Genomic DNA, 21,455 nt, shown 5'->3' with positions numbered 1-21,455 from the left:
GCATATGAATGTCCTTTGTAAACTGTAAAGTGCTTCCCAAGGCTAAGCAGAGAGTGCTTACACCATCTAAGCAGACGGACAAAACTATTGCCTCGCGTACCTTACAACTTTTCATTCCAAACTATGATTTCTTAGGCGCACAAAAATTCCCTCCGGATTTCCATAACACGTCATGGCAAAAAATATTATTGAGTTCTTTGTCTAAAGTTTGCTTAAAATTTAGTTAGCTTGCCTTGCTTTAAAAAAAAAAAAAAATCAAACCAGTTTTGTGGAAAATTCAGTGCTCAGATCTGTGGGGAATTCATAATTGGCATTTCCATAACCCAGCTGTCTGGCTGTTGAATGGAACCCTAGAATAAATAAACAAACTAACACATGAAAAAGCAAACACTCAAGTTTTGTGGTATTTACAAAAAGGAAAGACAATGCAGAATAGAAATAAACTCTCTCATGAATGAGTTTACTTAAAATGGCTTGATTGAAAGCCTTCTAGTATTTTAAGGACTAAAAGTGACTTTTACCAACCCAAAGCGATAGCAAATTGGGAAACACACAAGATCTTCCCGGTACCATTATTTTAGAAAAGTCCTTTTTTTTTTTCTTTTTCTGCTGTGATTTAGGAAATATTCTCTAAGAATTTTCTAGATTTCTTTCTTTTTTTTTCTTTTTCTGGACATTCTAAAATGGGCTGCCTCAGACTTGGAGTGAAAAGGGCATTTTATAAGAACAATTAGCAAGAAACAAAAGTGGGGTTCAATTTGCCATTTTATTCTGCATCACTGGAAAAAAGAGACAAAAGGGGGTCATGGAGGTCTGTGGCAGAGACTGCTAATAAATATTCAAAATCTGTTTTTTCTTTCCTTCTCACTAACAAAACCCCTATACTTTGGCAGGTGGCAATTTGCCAACTTATAAAAAAAAAAGCACATTTTCCATTTTCCCTTGCAATGATGTGGCCCATGACATGTAGATGGAAAGTCTTGAGTGAGGTTTTCTGGCTAAAAGAAGCTGGGAGGTATGTCCTTTAAATCTTTTGCCTGGTGACATAAACCTAATAGTGGAGATTCAGCAGCCATGTTGGCATCATGAGGAAAAGACAAAAAAAAAAAATTGTAAACATCCTGATTCTGAAATCCTTAGGATGCTAAGCCCATGCTAACAGTGTCTTTTTCTACATTTTTTAATTAAGTGAGAAAAAGTCTTATTTGTTCAAACCACCATGGTCCAGCTTTTATTTTGCAATTCCTAACTGACACAAGGTCCTTCATTTCCAGTTTGCTTTTTCAGTGGGAGACTGTGGACTTCCAACTAAGATTAATCCAGAAAACCACAAAGCAAAGATCAATAAGTATTTAACTTTGGATTTTTAGTAAGTGTGCTTCTTCTGAGTCTCAGATTCACTTAATTCTAGCCAGACACTCCGAAAGGGGGTTCCAAGTGTATAAAGATTTCATGCGGAACATGAGCATTTCCTCTGAAATATTTAACATGTGCAGTTAGAGGTAGTAAAATGGCCATCATCTATGTACCCACCTTCCAGTTTAAGACACAATGCACCCATGCAGCCGAAGCCCCTATGTAGATCTCCCCATCAAATATTCTTTTCCCCAACCCAAAGCGCCTACTTTGCTAAATTGAGTGTTCATTATTCCTTTATACTTTATACTCTCCGGGCAACAAATAATATGTCAGGTGGATTTAAAAAAAGAAAAAAAGGCTCTAGATCCAACTTCCTACTTTCAAATTCCAGCTCTGATATTTGCAAGCTGGGTGACCTTGAGCAAGTTATCTAACCTCTCTGTGACTCAGTTTCCTCATCAAAAAATGAGAATAATCATGCTTACCTCACAGACTTATAATGAGGTTAAATGACCTGATAAATGTAAAATCTGCCATCTGTTAGGTCTATATACGTATTTCTTGTTGTTATTTTCAGGAGAATGCAGATAGTTTTCATAGTTTTTTACACCTTTTATATACGTTCCCCCCAGATTTTTAATTATAAACCATCAACTAATACAAAGATTATTGCATTTGTAATAAGCTAAATGCAGCCTATAATTTTAATATTTGATATTACATGTGATTAAAAAAATGTTTTTCACAACAGAATTTGGTCCCCCCACTCCGGTTCCAGTGTTACCTTCCTGAGTTACACTAGCGTCCACTCGGGGACCCAAGCCAGAAAGCCAGGTGCCGTCAGGGTCATCTGATTCTCCCTGGGACACCTGTGTCCCATGCATCCCTGCTCTGCATCTGCTGCCGTCCCCTGCTCTCGGCCACTGGTCATCTCCTGCCTGGACCACCTCCTGCCTTGTTTCTAGATTGCCCCCCTTCTTACAGTTCCCAGTTGACTTTCCACAAACAGCCAGAGTGCTCCTGCAGGGGGGAAAGATCAAACCAATCAGCCCCTGGGTATGGACCCCTGGCGGTTCCATGCTGTCCAGCAGGACTGTCCAGCCTCCACCCATCCATTTTGCTGCAGCCATAACAGACCTGTGGTGCTCTCTCCTCCATTCCTATCCCGGATCACTCCCATCCCCACCACCCTGCACACCTTTCTCCTGACTGACTCCCCCCATCTGGGAGGGGGGCCTCAGCTTGCATTTTACTCCCTTCCTCCTAAGCTGGGACTTCCCTGTTCAAGCCACACAGCCCTCTGGGATCACCTCCTGATTCCCTGACTTGCCTTCTAGACTCCAGTCCCTGAGGGCAAGAGGGAGTGGGTGCTGGTCCCACTGCATGTCCCGCACCAGGAGTAGAGGAATGAGTGAATACTTGTGCTTCATCCTCATCTACTCTGATTCACATGGGTTTTTATTCTTTCATTGCCTGTTAGAGTCCACCTTTCTTCTGATCCCATAGCCTAATATATTTGCTCTCCAGGAGAGTGATGAGGACAGACATTTCAAAGGTAAATGAACTCCATCATTGATGAAGGAAGGGGAAATTAGCACTCTGAGAAAGTGTTAATGAAACTCTAAGTGCAGCTTTTGGGGGGAAGAAAACTGAGTCATATCCAACTGAATTGTCAATTTAAAAATATTTTGACCCCCAAATTCTCCTTCTTGGACAATATCCTGCAGAAATATTAAACATGCATCCCTAGGAACACTTATAAGGAGGTGCACATGAGCATTATCGACAATAGGAAGTCTAGGACACACCTAAATACCCTTTAATATAGAATAATTAAAGGAACAGAGTGATAGTCATGCTATGAAATATTATGCAGTAGTTTTAGAGAAGGAGACAGGCACATATGTCTGGTTATAGAAAGACTCTTCAAATACTTTATTAATACATTTGGAATGTATTATGTATAATGGGTTACGATTTATGTAAAGAACAAGGTAGATACAAGTGTGTAAATGAATGGAGACAGGTCTAAAGGAAGCATTATTAGTAATGATTGCCTCTCAGCTCGTATGAGCTCATGGGGAACTGGAGGAACAAAACGGGGATTTTCATTTTCTTAATATATTTTCTATACAGTTTAAATCCTACTTTGGCATATACTTGGATATTACCACTATGTTACCCCAAAATAACACACTTTGATTTAAAAAGATGATGTAAGATGCCAGTGCCATGGAATTCTAAAGCTAATGGCCACAGATTCAAAAAGTGAAACAGGATGAAAGGGACCAGCGTTCTTCTTCATTCCCACTTCCTTTCTCCCTTCTAAAGACACCCATACAAACAGTCCTATGAGGTGAGAAGGACTGGTTTTTATCATTCTCATTTAAAACCAGAGGGAACAAAATTAAGCTCCAAGAAGATAAATGACCACACATGACCCCTAATAGGGCCATAGAGCAACGTCTTCATTCAACAAAGATTTATTGAGTGCTTAGCTCATGTCTCAAATTCTCTGAGACCCAGTTTCCTCATCTTTAAGATGGAAAAACTAATCCATGTGGTTCAGAAGAGGAAATGAAAACAAACAGGAAAATCTCTCAACACAGCACTTGGCACGGAAAACACTTGTAGCCATCCCAAACGGATAGCACCAACTTTTTCTCTTAGCTAATTTCCCTTTATCTTTACCATTCTGTAATTCCACTATGCTATGTCTACATGGGGATTTTTTTGTACACTGCTTTGGACTTTGCAGGCTGCCCCTGTCCATGGCTCCACACCTCCTTCATGTTACCTGTTTATATCACTTTGTGCCACAGTCAGGGGACTTGGTGGGGGCCCCACCCACTTGTGGCTTCCAATTCACTAATTCTCTCTCCAGCTGTCTCTAATCTCTTATCTACTCCATTCACCTTTTTAAAAATGTAACCCTTTTATTTACAATATTTCCTGGAGGTTATTTCTTGTCTTTAACAAGCTTTTCTTTACTTTAAGGATGATATTCTGACCTTAATCTAGTTGAGAATTAGAAACATACTTATTTTAATTCTTTTCACATTTATCAACAGCAGTTTCGGCAACATAGCAGTTAAGCATGAGGGATTCAGAGCCATACTGTCTGGGTCAATTCCAGCTCTGTCATGTCCTAGTTATGTAAGCTTGGGTTAACCTAACTATACCTCTATTTCTCTCTGCTTAAAAATTGTGATAATTATAATGGATACTTATTAGTGTTTTTAGGTAGCTTAAATGAGTTGATACACGTGAATTATCTGAAACAGTGCCTAGCATAAACTCAGCTTTCAATACATGTTCACTATTGTCATGATTTCTATTTCCCTGGGTTTGAATTCCTGCATGTGATAGATATACTGACAGTCTCTTGTTGCATTGAATTTCTTCATGCGCTTTTAAATTTTTGCTTAAGAGCTCGAGATGCATGGAAGTTCTTCCACGAGGCCCTCTCTGTCAATTAGATTCATGAATGTTTCAGCCGAGACCCCCCCCCAACTGTCCAGCCCTAAAACAGGTCTTACATGAGGAGTCTGGGTCCTTCAAATTCTAGACGCTGTTGCTATAACCCCACAACATGCAGGCTTGTAGAAATGACTGTTAGGCCCAGTTCTTTTGGTTCCAAGGGCTAAGCTCCTCTCACACCTTCACAACAGCCTCCTTCATAAGCCTCTCAAGGATACAAACCAGCACCAGCTGGTGGGGGATTGAGGAAGGTAATGAGTGGGAGGTAACAAGTAAAATGGTCACCAGTGGTCCTCCAAGGCATGATTCTTGTCTTAATCATTTCTAGATTTCTAGCATCCAACACAATGCACTCAGTAAATGTCTGTTGTATAATCACTGAAGGAATAAATAAATGAAAGAAAATCTGGTGATGAGGCTTGAGGGCCCCTGGTAAATTACCACCTATTGTTGGAGAGCTAAGGTATTGGGAGCAAGGGATGAAATTAATGTGAAATTGCCATTCTCAGCCCTCTAACTCCCTCCCAAGTACTAAAATTAGCATTTGAGGACAGCTGTAGGTCCCCCAACCAAGCTAGGGGTATGGTGAGAACACCACTGCTCACAGAATCTCAGAGTTGGGAGGAAGCCTAGTTGCCAAAAGGTGAAGCACGGTCATTCATTTGATGCTGTCAGCTCACCAGGTCCTCGTGGAGTTTGCCACGTATTGCCTCAGATCTAGAAGGCGGTGGCCACCCTGAGTCCAATTACCGCAACCTCCTTGGGTCACCGGCTTTCTGCACAAGAAAGGGGCCCCAAACACACTGTTTTTGTGCTTGCTAGTCAATTCAATATTTCACCAAAAGTGGGGGACATATCTTTCTGGGGTAGCATGAGATGATTTTAGGTGGTTTCCAGACACAACATATCAACATTAACTCATGTGCTGGTTTTCTTTTATCCTTTTTAATTATCTCCAGCAGAAAGTCTCTGTTAAGTGCTGGCATGACTTTAACACCTTTCTAATGTCCACAGGTCTCCCTATTTAACAAAAAGCAGGCTTGGAGCTTAGCCCCTAGAGCAAAGTATGTAACGTCATGTTTTCATTGTGCATTTTATAGTTACCTTCAATTTATGGCATGGGTTCCTGATTTTTCACCTCTGATAGTGATATCAAAGTTCCTTTTTAAGTAAATATATTGATGTGTAAAATTAAAGAATAATATTGAATAGATAAAAGCACAGTGGCACTTGGCACTTGGCACTGGTAAAGACCAGTGACGTTAGTACGGGGATGAATGACGGAAGCCTGGAAAACAAGTTAATTTAACAGTGCGTGCGAAGGGTAAGGTAGGTGGGGAAGAGGGAAAGGATCTAGCATTTATGGACCCTACTGTGCACCTAGGAATTGGGTTATGCATTTTTTTATACCTTGTTCATTCAACTGATACAGATAGGGGATTTACAGAAGCAATATAGCGGAGTGGCTTAAAAGCGCAGACTCAAAACCACTTACTAGCTGTGGGATTTGGAATAAGTGATCAAACCCCTCTGGGCCTTTATAGTTATCATATGTAGCAAATAAAAATACAGGATGCCCAGTTATATGTAAACTTCAGATAAATGATTTTAAAAATAGTATAAGTATGCCCCAAGCATAATATATATAATGTATATTTTATATATAATGTATATGTATGTATGTTATATACATATATACATAATGTATATATATGCAATGTATATACAATATATATATAATGTATACACACACACACACACACACACACTATGTGTATATTACACTATGCCCCAATATTTGGGACATACATACACTAAAGAAAGGTGTTATTTATCCAAGATCCAGATGTAACTGGGCAGCCTAAATTCAGTCTGATAGCCCTTCCTTCACTTCCTCCTCTGCAATTTGGGCTAATAATAGTCTCTACCAAATCAGTAACTTAATACATGTAAAGTATTTAGAACAGTGCCTGAAATATGGTGAATGCTTGATAACTGTGTTGTTACCTGTTTAACCCTTTCAAGAGGTGGTCATTGAAATTCTGTCCCTGAGGGGCGCCTGGGTGGCTCAGGCAGTTAAACATCTGACTCTTGGTTCTGGCTCAGGTCATGATCTCAGGATCATGAGATCAAGCCCTTCGTCAGGCTCCAGGCTTGGCAGGGAGGCTGCTTGGGATTCTCTCTCTCTCTCTCTCCCTCTGCCCCTCCTGCTCACACGCTCTCTCTCTATCTCTCAAATAAATAAATAAATCTTTAAAAAAAAAATTCTGTCCCTGAGACACTTCCAGGGAACCCCAGGCCTCCAGGGCACACAGTGTGGAGAACGACCCATCTCAACCCAGCCTCTATTTTGAGCAAAACCAGGAAGCTCCCTGAGGCCAGGGACCAGGCCTATTCTCACCCACAAAGGCAAGGAGCCTGAACACAGTTAAAACTTGGTTAATATTGATTGAGTAAGCATTCAAAGATCACCTTGCTGATTAAAAAAAAAAAAAATCAAAATAGATCAAGATTGTGTAGCTAGTGTCCACCCTGACACTTGAGTTTGCCAATAAATATGTATTGAGGACAGTGTTTGGGTCTTAATGAGCTCATAGTCTGGCTACAAATGTAAGTGCTGGAAACCTCCAGAAAACAACAAAGGACAGCGTGAAAGAGGTACCCGATTCAAGTTCTTTTTCTGGAGCCTTTAAGAATGGGGCTGTCTGGTTCGGGGTGAATCCCAGCCTGTTTCCACGAGGTTGTGTCCTAATTCCGCCTGTTTCCACTGTCCTTTTGAATTCTCTGGATGGACTTTTGCAACAAATTTATGTTAGGGCTTAAGTAACAGCCAGCAATTGTTGTTTTAGCATCTACGGTGAAATGAGCCCTGCACGAGGCACAAGGATTCAGAAAAGTGTAAGCCAGTGCATGACCCCAAGGGCCACATGGTCTGGCTAAGATAAATTCTATAAACCTCCAGACAATAAGAAACAAGCATAACATCGAATGGCAAAAGCTGGGAGGAAAACCGGGCCAGTGGGGGAAAATGATAAGAAGGCATATTTGAGAGTGATTTCTCACAAGCAGAACTATCTCAAGACAGAGTGGATTGCACGGGGAAGCAATGAGTTCCCCATCACTGGAGGTATGCAAGGGAAGTCTGGACATTCCTTCATGGGAACACTGTACAAAGAAACTCAGCAGAAGCTGGACGGGCCGGTCTTTGTGGTTCGTACTAACGCAGAGGCTCCATGGGTCTGCACCTAGTATAAGACATATCTGGTCTGGGAGGTGATGGAACAGAACTGCGTCCTCCAATTTGGGGTCCTGCCCATTGCCCAAGGATCAGACCTGCATGTCAGATGCGATAATGTGCTCGGCAGGGAGCGGAGAGGTCCTCACCCCAGGGCCGTGCTTGAGCTCCTGTGAGCTGCACTTCCTGTGTCTGCCGCGGGAAGAGGGGGTGGGAGGGGGGAAGGCACAGGAGATGCTCACACAGGAGGAAGGCATAGGTCTCCCCTTGCCCAGCTCCGGCGATCGGGCCCCGTGCTAAGGGGCTGCCAGCAAAGCCAAGCTGTGTGCAAACCCCACCGCTCACAGGGATTGTTTTATACCAGAGTTACAACAAGATGGTACAAAGCTCTTAATTCTTATTTTTTTACACCGTTAGAAGATGCTGGCTGCCTTACGCCAGAACCATCTGGAAAGGCAGGAAGGCACACGGCCTGCTGCCTGGATGCCCTGCTCAGCTCGGCAGGCCTGGTGTGGAAAATAAAATGCCATAGCCCTCACCACTGCCACGGGCCGTTCCCTGGAGCTGGAGCCTCTCTCTCCAAGTCCACGGCCAGACTCCAGCCCAGCACACGTCTGCAGCTCCTCGGGCCTTCTGGCAGCCCTGTCTGGGAGACCCGCGCTGCCTGGGCAGATTTCATCAGGGTTGTTGTTTTGGTTCGGTTTGGTTTGGTTGCTTTTTCAAGTAAGAGGCTTGAAGAGTTTGGGTACTTCGTTTGTGGGTAGGAGAGACGTGAGCGGCTAGAACACCCCTCGATCGTCTCTCCCCTTGGACACGGTCTACCTTGCCAGCACTCCGCTCCCCACCACCTCCGGCCACCACACACATCGCCGCCACCTGACTAGACCAAGAAACCTGTCGGGCAGACCCGGATGCCCGTGATGGCCACACACCCAGAGGCATGGCCAACCACAGGCCTGAAGACCATCCCGAGAAGCCCCAGTCCTGAGTCCCCTTTGATGCACAGAAAGTCGCCATAATCCAGAAAGGCTGCACATGCAAGCATTGGTGGGTTTTTTTTTTTTTTTAAGAGAAAAAAATACATACTCCTTGTTTGTGAACGCCCTAGAAAATGAGACAAAATACCTGGAAAATATATATTTACAAAAAAAAAAAAAAACCACAGATCCTGGTGATTCTTTTTAATTGGGTTGGAAGGGGTTACTTCATTATGCAGCAAATTAGAAAATTCATAATTTATCATTGCACCCAGTCGAAATGCCACCCAACTGAGTCGCACCCCTGTGAAAACCACCACATAGTAGCAAACTGTCAAGCCTGCTGCAGCCGACGGGCAAAATTAATATGCAAATGTATGCAAGAAATTAAAAAGCAGAATTACCCAGGCAAATGAGGTAGCTATACTTGAATTGTTAGAATTATGAATAATTACTGCGAATTTTCTGCTCCTAATATAACTTGTTTTTTGATAAACAAAGACTTAATTATCGAGATGCGCTGGAGAATTTCCGTGGCGCTCATTAATCTTGCAAAAAAAACAAGTCCCTGGTGCCCAAGCCATAATGAAGAGCGCGTGCCCTGAATCTTCAGAAAGATCACAGGCACCAGGGTGCCAGGGCTGGAGAAAAAAAATGACAGTACCAATGTCCCCTCCTGTACCCTGGAGTGTCATAACGTCTTCCACTAACTATCAAAGGGACTTATTTATGCCAGCAGCTGAGCTATAAGTCCAATTTACGATGCCTTCAGCAGTGGCGAAATGATCCGTTGATGTGCGGTGGAAATGCCATCTCGCAGTGGCGTGCGCTGGTCCCAATGATACCGACATGATGAGGACCCTGCGCTCGGCGCTAATGGATGCCGCGTGACAGACCGTAATCCACAAGAGGGACCATCTTTTAGGACCGGTCTCGATGGTTCGCCATTAATCTTGGTTGTGCAGTTCACTGGTGTCCATGGGAACAAGGGCATTATCATAAACACGGGTTTTAAATTTTCGCATGAAGAGTGGTAACTCCGAGGAACCAGACCGGGCACCCGGCGCCCCGGGGCAGGGGCCAGCTCAGCCTTCGCCTCCCTGGGTGACCACGGCCCGCGGCTGGGGGGTGGACCTGGGAGCGGTCCTCTCTCCGGGTTTGGGACCGGGAGGCAGAGGAGGGGTCCCAGGGAGACCGGAGAAGCCACCCGCCTGGTGGGAGCCGAGCTCATTTACCAGAAGCAGGCAGAGAGGCGATCACCCCAGGCCCTCCCAGCGCACAGCCAAGGGGCCTGCTGAGCGCCTATGATTACTTAAAACCTGGCATCTAAGTGGGAATGACTGAGTTCCCGTCATCATTAGGCCGATTAGCGCCGTGATAAACCCTCACAGATCATAAGGCGAAATTACAAAACATCACTTCTGGAGCTCTGAGGCAGCCAAAGGAGCTCCCCGCCGCCTGCATTTTCAAACGCCTCCTTTCTGAATTCAAGTCCCCAAATACCCTGATGTCTTGACAGCCCCATTTCACTGTGTAGGCAAACTGTCACCTTTTACACCAGGGCATCTGTCATGTTTATACTCAAGGCCGTCTCTCCTTCCCAGCGCGCACGTTCCCTGCCCGTCTCTGCCCCCCGCTCCAGTGCGAGCCCCTAGGGAGCCCAGCACCCTGCCCAGGATCGGGCTCGTAGATCTCCTGCGCTGCTCACACGGAGAGCAAAAACCTTCTGCACGTCAGAGAGAAATGATGTATCTCCAGCATCATTCAATCCCACATTTTATTTTTATGCAGAACTCAGAGCACCTTGTCTTGCGTGCTCTCACCTTCCCTGAGATTAATTCTCACCATAGGCCTGCCATCGGATGGTGAAGTGAGAACACACTGGAGCTCTACAAGAAATAAAAAGCAACTCCATCTCCATCTTCAGCGGCTCCCCTAGAGAGCCGGGCAGGAGGTGGGCAGCCGAGGCCCTGGCCTTTCCTGCGGGACGTGTCACCAACAAGTGAAACTGAGCAGCTACCAGCCGCTCAGCCCTGGAGGGACCCATGGGGTAGGAGCGGCCAGAGATGGACCCGAGCTTCCCTGAAACCCTGCCCCCTACAGAGCTGTGTGGCCTTGGCAAAGCACTCCCCGTCTCTGAGCTCAATATCCTCCACCATAACATGGGAGAGTTGCAGCAACAATTAAACGCCACATGTACAAAAACCTCATTGCCGTGCCAAGCGTGTGATAGGTAATTGGAATTTTTATTACTGAGCTAACAAAAGGATTCAGGCATAGGCCCAGCCAGTGCTGAAAGCCTCGGGTCCCGGGATCGCCCCCCAGCTGTGCAAACCAGGACGGTTGGTCAGCCTCCGCACGCAGAGACGCCCAGCAGCACCAGGCAGCGACCGCTCCTCAGCCATGAGAGTGCTGATAATACCACCGTCTACCTGGTCGCCCCGGGGACTGCTTCCCAATCCCATGGCACCTTAGCGTGCTCTGTCCAGGGGGCGAGTAATGATCTCAGCCCGTTAACATTTTTCTATTTTTAATTGTGCTAAAATACATACAACATATAACTTACCATCTTAGCCATTTTTGAGGGCACAGTTCAGTGGCATTAAACACGCTCACATTGCTGTGCAACCCACCACCATTGCTGATCCCCTGAGCCTTTTCTTCTTGCAAAGGTGACACTCGGTCTCCATTAAACACTAACTCTGCAACCCTTCCCCCAGCTTCTGGCGATCACCATTCACTTTCTGTCTCTATGAATCCAACGACTCTACGAACCTCCCCCATAAGTGGGATCATACAGTATTTGTCCTTCAGCGACTGGCTCATTTCACTCAGCCGCATGTCCTCGAGGTTCATCCATGCTGTAGCAGGTGTCCGAAGATCCTTCCTTTTTAAGCCCGAGTAATATTCCACTGTTTGTTTATCCATTCACCCGTTGATGGACACTTGGGTTTGCGTCCACCTTTGACTCCTTGTGAACAGCGCTGCTATAAACGCAGGGGTACACATATTGGTTGGAGTCCCTGCTCTCATTTCTTTCGTATAGATACCCAGGAGTGGAATCGCTGGATCACATGGTAATCCTATGTTTAATTTCTTGAGGACCCGCCATAACATTTTCCACGGCGGCTGCACTATGTTATGTCCCCACCAGCGACGCACGAGGGTTCCGATTTCTCCACAGGCTCATCAACACCTGTTTTCTGTTTTGCTGATAACAGCCATGCTAATGGGGGTGGAGTGGAACGCTTGTTTGTGCTCAGGCCGCTCTCCTGGAATGACTGGTGGGGTTCCATCCTCTGCTTGGCCCCTGGCTGACACACGCTTCCTGGGGGAGGTGGAATCCCACCGAGACCTTGGGGGTGCTGAGGCCTGGGGAGGGGTACTAGGACGGAGGGCAGCAGGGCAGGGCCCACAGGGCAGGACAGAGGCTGCTGCGGGGAGGGGCAGGGCCCTTGCAGGGTCAGCAATGAGAGCCGGCATGGCTGGGCTGGATTCTCTCCTCCCAGCAACTGCCCCTGTAGCTGGAGCACCCATCCTCCCCCAGCAAACCCACAGTGTGCTCCCAGACCGGCGCCCCTCTAGGTGCCCCTCTCCTGGTAGACTTAGGAGATCCTCAGGTGAAGCCAGCTGCCCACTGAGCAGATGAGTCAACTGAGACCTGCGGGGTGGGGGTGGGCAGGGACTCAGCCCAAACACACGGTGAGAACTCGGCCCTCCTGGCTCCTCCCTGTCTCACTGCCCTGGGCTCAGAGCCTCTCCTCCGTGGCACCCTCAGCACAGAGAGACCCCCCTCCCAAGCCTCCCCAGGCCCAAGCACAGTGATAATAAGGGTAACCAGCTTCCATTGAGCCTCCCCTGCACTGCCCCAGGTCCTCCAGCGCTGCTCCCACTTTCCCGATGAGGCCTCCGGGGTTTCGCGAGTGCAAATGAGCTGCTCGAGCTAGCAGGGGAAGCAGGGCAGGATTCCAGCCGGGGGGGGGGGGGGGGGGGGGGGCTGACGCCAAAGCCCACGTGCTCGCCGTCCCCAAATGGGGACTTCCCCTAAGAAGGACCTGGCTCCGAAGAAGTCCGAGGAGAGCCCAGGCGCACTGAGAGGGGTGCCAAGAACTTTCCAGCAGCAGTTGGTGAAGGTGAGCTGACTTAGCACTCCTATGGCAAGACGCGGAGGCACAGGCGGTAATTGGGCGAGACGGAGAGCGCCCAGGGCTGGCGGAGCCAGGCCTGTCCAAAGTCCTGCACAAGGCGAGTGCTTTCGATATTATTTTTTCTGCCTGTATTTCTTATTTATTCAGGAATGTGTTTCCCCCAAGCGAGGTGGGCAGGCAGCGGGCGGTGGATCCGTGGCAACCCGCCCTCACCCTGCACGGGGCCCCACACCTGCCTCCCCAGGGTCGGGCCCGGGTCCAAGGGGGCCCCGGATGGATGGCGGTCCTGCCGGCTCAGCCCACTGGCCCTCTGCTCTGTGTCCCAGCCAGTGAGCACGACCAGAGGCCGGCCCTCTGAGGCTGCCGGGCCCGCCGTGACTCGGCGCAGCTCCTCTCTCTGCCGTGGGGCCTCCCTGGCTCTTTACATGAGGGTCTGCCTGAACATCCAGTGAAAAACCCTCGGCCCAGAGAAACACCCTTCCTTCCTTCTTTCCATCCTTCCTTCCTTTTTTCCTTCCTTCCTTCCTTCCTCCCTTCCTCCCTTCCTTCCTTCCTTCTGTGGCTTTGTTGGTCCCTGAAGCCCATTGTGGGAAAGCACCTCTGGGCTCAACTCCAGGCTTCCTAGGGAAGGGGGGCAGGCCCTTGCTCAGGACAGAACCCCCAACACTGTCACATCACACCCAGCACTGGTTTGTGGAGTGCTGAAGGGACTTCCACCTACGGTCTCATGCTCATGGGACAGTCAAGGAAACTGAGGCTCAGAGAGGCTAAGCCTTGGTGCAGTGCCACGGCCCCCAAAGCCCAGCCCCATACTCTGAAAGGTTACCCCATACCCCATAACCTGAAAGGTTAGCCGTGCGTGAGCGCTTCGGCACCGGGCACGTGAGTGCGTGGTCTCATTCAAGCCCTGTCATCGGTAGCCACAGGGTCTAACACTGCACCCATCTTATAGCCAAGGAAACTGAGACACCGCTCAGGCCCCTCGCCAGAGGCTCTCAACGGGTCAGTGGCAGGGCTGCAATCGGCCCCAGGCTGGCTGCCTCCAGGGCCCATGGGCCCCCCGGACTGGGCTGCGCTGCCTTCCCCAGGGCTTGGCTTAGGTCTTGGAAGGGAGGAACGTCCCAGACTCAGCGCTCCATGGAAAGGGCCTTTGGGAGGCCACAGGATGCAGCGCCAGACGCCCGGCACTGAAGCCAGCTTCCCCCAGCGAGTCTTGGCTCTCTCACTTGCTAGCTGTGACAGTCCCAAGCCTTAGCTTACTGCTAAAAAGGGAGGGGGGGAGGCGGAGGGAGAGAAACACACACTTCGAGATGTGTGCAGAGCACCTGGCCCGGAGCTGCACACACAAGTGAGGTGATCTACGGAACGAGCTTAGAACAGCGTCTGGCAGAGAGAGTGGCCCTCCGTCCTAGATCCTGCTGTCGTGATCATCGTTACTGGTGACCAGGTCTCCCCTGCTCTTCTCCGCAGCGATCATGGAAAACCTGACCCATCAGGAGGTGAGTAGGACTTGGAGGAAAGTGCTCCCGGGACAGGGTCTCAGCCTCTCCCCCGTCATCTGTGGACCAGGGCGGCAGTAACAGCTCTCAGCTCAGAGCGCCGTTGCAAGCGTTAAATGAGCCAGCGCATGGCACAGAGTTAGACCAGGGTACTCTCAGCCGGTGGGGCCTGGTTGCTCTTAGAGCTTCGTTAGAAACGCCGTGTTCAGCCAAGCCCGTGCACTTTCCCCAGGGCCCAGGCTGGCACTGGGGATGCAGAGAAAAATCCAGACTCAAGGTCACAGGCCCGCATGGACAGAAACTGACCCACACCATTCTTAAATAAGCATGACGGGTGGAGCCGAGTGAGGGACACAAGGAAGTTCCAGTGCCTCCCACTAGCCCTGGAGAGCTTGAACAGATTGGAGCAAGACTTCAAAGAATGGGGACGAAATGGTAAGGAAAGTGCAGCCCAGGCGGAAGGAATGCACAGGCAGAGGTCTAGGAATTCACAGGCCAGTGGGAGCACACGTGCCTCTGTGTAAACTAGACCAAAGGTGCCCTGGCCCTGGGCGCATGTGTCCTTAGCCCAAGGTGCATGGCTCGGTGAGTGGCCATCGGGCTGGATGCCGTGCTCTCCTCACCCCTTTGCTGGGAGCCCTTGCACAGTGAACAACCTGCCCAACCACACTAGCACCCCTGGGTGTTCAAGGAAATGAAGAATCATTCGATGCTGCCGGACTGTGAAGTCCACAGGAGAAGGGAACAGTGAGGAGTGAAGTTGGAAAGATCAGATGGAGCCACGTCCTAGAGCAGGGACAGCAACCTGGGTTAGCTGGGGGATGTCTCCGGGCCACCAGAGCAACAGAGAAGGACTAGCACAGAAGCTGCCTCAGAGAGAGAGAGAGAGAGAGAGAGAGGGCTGAGATCGACTACTGATGCCGGCCCTGGGCAGGATGGGGGAAGCAGCTGCCGAGAGACCAGCTAACAGGTGCTCTCCTTGTCTCAGAAGGGGCAACAAGCTAAGGAGTCCCATTTGTTCTGGTGGTGTGGCCAGGAGAATTCTCCTCACACGGCGTTCGTGTGGGGCACAGATAGGCTGTGGCTACATGAGCCCCAATTGTCCCTTACATTTAATTCCCTCTCACATACACAAAGCAAAATGAAGACAGGGGGAAAAGGAGAGAAAATCCACCAGCTTTAGTGGAATGTAGCCGTGGCAGCTCCGTGGAGCGGGGCCCGTCCCTGCCTCATGCAGACAGAGCCTTGGGCACAGATACTTGCCCCCGAGGGGTTTTCGAGATGGGAGCAACTCTAAAAATTAATTTTTAATTGGCACACCCTCAACCATGGAGAGGAACAAAGAAGGGCAGGAGCAGGTGGGGAGAAGGCTCCCTTTCCTCCCAGAGCTCAACACGCTGGCTCCCCCAGATTGATCTATGGCCTTCCCAGCTGTGTTGTCCACGGCAGAAGCCACGGGCCACAGGCTGCTCCTGAGCACTTGAAATCTGGCCAGCCCCGGTCAAGATGTCAATGCTAAATACTCACCAGATTCCAAAGACTTAGTACCCAAAAAAAAGAATGTAAAATATCTCTTTAATAATTTTATATTGATTACATGTTGAAATGATAATATTCTGGACAATCGGGTTACAGAAAATATACAACTAGAGATTATTTCTCTTTATTTAATGTGGCTGCTAGACAATTGATAGTCACATAATCGGGGTTGATGACGTGTCCAGTGGGCAAGGCAGCTCTACACCCTCCGCAGGCGACTGGTTCTATGCCCCTGGGACTGGCTCCAGGGTCTGGGCTCCGGCCACAAACATAGGGGGAAGGGTGGCCCCCTTCCAGGCCTCCAGGCCCCCACTGGAACCCCCTTCCTCTCCAGCTTGAGAATTCCAATCTGAAATCCCATTGGAGGGTCCTCATTATCTCATTACATGAGATTTGTATTCTTCCAAGAGAATCTCTTTTTTCTCTTTTAAATTTTATCAATAGACGACTTTCTAAAGCATTTTTAGGTTTGCAGAAAAATTGAGCATGAAGTATAGCAGGTTCCGGTGGACCCCCAGCCCCTCACGCTCAGCATTTCCCTGTTAGTAACATTTTGCATTAGTGTTACAACCACACGTGATCAATGAACCGATCTTGATACTTTATTATTAACAGAAGTCCGTAGTTTACATCAGGGTCCACTCTTGGTGTTGTATATTCTTTGGGTTTGGACAAATGTATAATGACATGTATCCACCATTATAGTGTCACACAGAATACTTTCACTGCCCTAAAAATCCCCTGTGGTCCATCTACTCATCCCTCACTCCCCCAACCCCTGGCAACCACGGATCTTTTTACTGTCTCCATAATTCTGCCTTTTCCAGAATGTCGTAGAGTTGGAATCCTACAGTATATACCATCCTCCGCCTGGGCTCTTTGACTTAGCAATATGCATTCAAAGCTTCTCCATGTCTTTGTGGTTTGATGGCTCATTTCTTTTTTTTTTTTTTTTTTTTTTTTTGTAAGATTTTATTTATTTGCTTGAGAGAGAGACAGAGCACAGAGGGAGAGAGAGAAGCAGACTCCCCACTGAGCAGGGAGCTCCACGCGGGGCCCGATCCCAGGACCCTGAGATCATGATCTGGGCTAAAGGCAGGACGTTTCACCGACTGAGCCACCCAGGCGCCCCTGCTCATTTCTTTTTATCACTGAATAGTATTCCATTGTAGAGAGGAAACACAGTGTGTTTATCCATTCACCTATTAAAGTACACCTCAGTTGCTTCTAGTTGTTGGGCATTTGTTTTAATGGATTTTTAAAACACGAATTGTTCTGTTCTCAACTTATCAGTAATTTAGCAGAATAATAAAGTGCAGTTTTGGAAATGGTGGGAGGACCTAGGCAATGTACTATATTGATGGCAGGTGTGTAAATTGCTGTACCATCCTCAGGAGTGCGACTCAGCCCCCCCCCCCCCCCGCCGCCACGGGGGGAGAGGGGCAGAAGATGGGGGCCCTGGGGGCTGGAGCTCAGGAACTCCTCTGAGCACCTGCTCCCTCCAAACCAAACTGGAGGCGCATTGCTGGTTGAACAACCAAGCTCAGAACGTGGTAGGAGGGGGCAGTGAAGGGTCCTTTGTCAGCTGAACATGAGCCACATGTCAGGCGACCACTCACAGTCTAGTCCCCACCAAAATCCTATGGAGTCTGAATCTTTAACCTTGTTGTGCAGCTCAGGGAAGCTGTGTTACCTGCCCAAGGGCACCCAACAAGTTAGGTGCCCGAGCTGATTTGGAGACCAGGCCACCTTACCCCGAGGCCATGCATGTACGCTCCGAAGTGACACATGCTCTTGCCCTGGGAACAAGGCCCTCTTGCCCGGCCTCTTTGGGATGTAGTATCTATTTCAGCTTGGGATCTTGCCCAGAATTTCCATTTCAACATCTTGCTACAAAGATAATTTCCATAAGGGTGTGGTCTTGTCTAGCGTGGCACCTGTCACTTAGTAGGTGTTCAACAGGTATCTGTTGAAGGAGTAAATGGGACCTGGTTCATTCCATCTGAGAACTCACAGTTTAGTGGAGGGGCGGGGGAGACGAGGAGCACGGCTGGTTGGAGAGAGTTGTGATGGAGAGTGGACGTACTTGGTGCAGCAGGAACATTCAGGTGAAACCCCCGATCCAACCTGGGGTGTGAGGGAGGGCTTCCTGGAAGAGGTGGTGCTTGCGCTAAGTCTTGAGGAAGAGCAAGAATCAGAAGAGGCGAGGGGAGGAAACCCACAGTAGGAAGGCAGGAAACAGGAGTAGAGGGGAAAGGGTAGAAGGGCCAGAGGCGGAAGCCTGAGCTGACCGTGGATGGCCTTGTAAGCCTCGGGAGGGGTGCTGGACTCTGTCCTACAGGTCCCAGGCACTGACTCCCCAGAGGAATGCAGTATATGTGTGCCCGAGGGGGCCCGCCCCGCGACCTGGAGGGAGCCCCTCCCCTAGAGAGGGGTCAGAGTAGGAAGGGCAGGCGGGAGTGTTCACAGAGTGGCACCTTCTGGACTCCCGCAGTCCTACCCGGGTCCGGACCAGCTGTGTGAGGGCACTGGGGCACCTGCAGGGCACGGGGGCACCTGCAAACGGGAAGCACGTGAGTGTTACGGAGTGGGTTAGCAGACTCGTGCGGGCGCAGGGCCTGGCACACAGGACGTGCTTAATAAATAGGGAACCTCGTAGCTATTATCATTACTTATCAAACCGGTGCATGGGGCTTTTCTTTAAAAGGTTGAAAAACACTGCCCTAGGGAGCCACTAAAATGGTTTTCAGGAGGACCCTGATGGGACCTTATTTGCAATTTGGAAAGATCACTCAGGCTGTGTCTTGCAAGATGGGTGTAGAGAGCGGAGAGCATCAGAGCAGCGAGGAGACCCCGTCAGGTGTCGGCAGCTGTGGGCAAGGCGCCCACAAGGACGCAGCGGCAGGGGACCTAGAGCCCTGGGTGACTGAGCAGCTTCAGACGAGGGATGGCGGTGAGGACCAGAGGGCACGTTTGGACTGCTGGCCGAGAAAGCCAGGCCAGCACCCATTTTCAAGGGAAAGGCGAAGCAAGGGGAGGGACTCAGCTGCCCCGGGCCCGGCCCTCTGCAGGAGAGTCAGGTGGACGCTCGTGAGCCCTGGAGGCCGAGCGCCCCAGAGGGCACATTTCCTAAGGCGCTCACTTGGGAGACAAAGCCAGTGATGCCACTCATCACTGGCTCTTAATTCCTGACCCAGGGACCCCTCAGAGTCCGTCACAGCACCTCCCAGGGTTGATGAAGCCGAGGGCATGTTTGAGGTTTCCCCAAAGCATTTGGGGTCCTTTTGTTTGGGGCTGGGGAAAGCTCATCCAGCGACCCCCCCCCTTTGGAACTGTCAGTCCAGCCTTCCTGGAGACGGCTGATTTCTGGGTGTCTTTCTTAAGGTCGGGATCCGGGGGACACGCCTAACCAGGTTGTCACCCCTCCCCCAGTACTGACATTTTTCATCTTGTGGTTTCTGTCGCTCTGCATTCCCAGTGGTAACTACCCCTTCCTTCCACGTTTCTGGAGCTCTCTGCACTCTGCCATTCTCCTTACCAGCGTGGGGCTGTCTTCACGTCTCCTATAATCATACTTCAGATTCCGCAAATTAATAACTGTTCTTGCACAATTAGTCTCTTTTTTGGCACATCCCCTGGCCTCTCTCAGTGGTGTGCGTCCAATGTCCAAGGGACATGCCCTGGATTTAAGATCCAAGCTCACAGAAGTACGATGCTCACGAGAAACCGTTGGTGACAGCAGAACGAGGTCCCTCAAGCCCCGTAGCTCGAGGCTCAGTAACAGATGAGAGCACAGAATATCTTCGGGATAGAGTATTTACAAAACTACTTTAAAGGAATTGCATGTCATTAATCATAAGTTCTTAAAGATCAGACTTCTCTTATTTGTTCTAATCTAGCTAAATGGGCCTGGAAATACAGCCCGTGGTTTGCTCGATAAATACAAGTTGAAAATCATAATGTTCCCATCCAATTTCCAACTCATACATCGTGTTATGGATTTTTTTTCTCTTCTGCTAGCATTTCTCCAGTCCACTAAATATTCCAGACATAGGAGAGTCTTCATCTGATTCATTCTAATAACTTTTTCATCAATATGACTTTTGTGAACGCATTGGTATAGCAAATTAAATATTATTTATGACTTTAATTTGTGTCCTATTTGGATTTTTACATTCACGGGGCCAACTTGGCTATCATCATTATCATATTGTTTTAGACTACTCCTAAAATTAAAATCCACTCTCGTCTTTAAATGTTTTATTGTGCTTGTCGTTCTTGTTTTCTGCCACACCGAACATGATTAATTCTGTTAGCCAAGTGCATATGGTCCGCCTGGCCACCATCCATTATCTTCATCGTGGCTGCCTGCGAATGAGCACTTTATTATTACTTTTTCATCTTTTCAATTACCAGATGTGCTTCCCCATTCTCGGGGTGTTTGCACTGCCCAAGCCCAGACCCCCACAGTGCCAGTGGGTCTGTGCGATCTGGCCTCACGCCTGTGCCTCTCGCCCCTCACCCACCGCCCGCCTCCCTGGCTTCCTGTCCGTTGCTGGGACGCTCGGAGCCCTCCCTGCCTCGGGGCATCCCTATGTGCCCTTCCCTCTGCCTGCAGTGCTCTTCCCTCACTTTCCCCGAGGCTCCTTCTCTAAATTAAGCTGCAACTCCATCACCACTGTGTCCCCCATTTTTTGGCATCACGGGTTGCCCCCCTTGCCCTCCAGCAGGCATCCTTGTTTGTAATATTTGTTTACTAATTACTTGGGGATTGTCTGTGTCCCCAGTGGAATGTCCGTTGCTTCAAGGAAAGGATTTCGTCTGCCCTGCTCACTGCTGTGTCCCAGGGACCAGTACAGTCCAGAAAACTTAGGGCCCACGGGTGGGGGGGAGGGAGGGAGGGAAAGCACTGTCAGCAAGACGTCCAAGACCAGAAGATGCTGCGGGCTCACATCAAGCCCAGACATTCTTCAGGAACCTTCTGTCCCTTGCCACTCCCTTCCAGAAGGGCGAGGGTCTCACTGGGCAGCTCGAAGCAGAGAAGGACAGCCATTTGCTCACACTCTCTGGCGAGTCTTGAACATGAAGAAATGTGTCAAGGGGATTGAGAGGGTCTTCGGGTTCCATGGCCCCTTCGGGAGATTTTTCTTCTGATGGGAGAATTAATATTACACCTTACCACGAGTTGTCAACGCCAGAAAGGATTGTGGTCTCTCCT

This window comes from Halichoerus grypus, chromosome 8 (genome assembly GCF_964656455.1).
Source record: "Halichoerus grypus chromosome 8, mHalGry1.hap1.1, whole genome shotgun sequence".
NCBI classification, from domain to species: Eukaryota; Metazoa; Chordata; class Mammalia; order Carnivora; family Phocidae; genus Halichoerus; species Halichoerus grypus.
Note: the sequence above shows the minus strand (reverse complement) of the source record.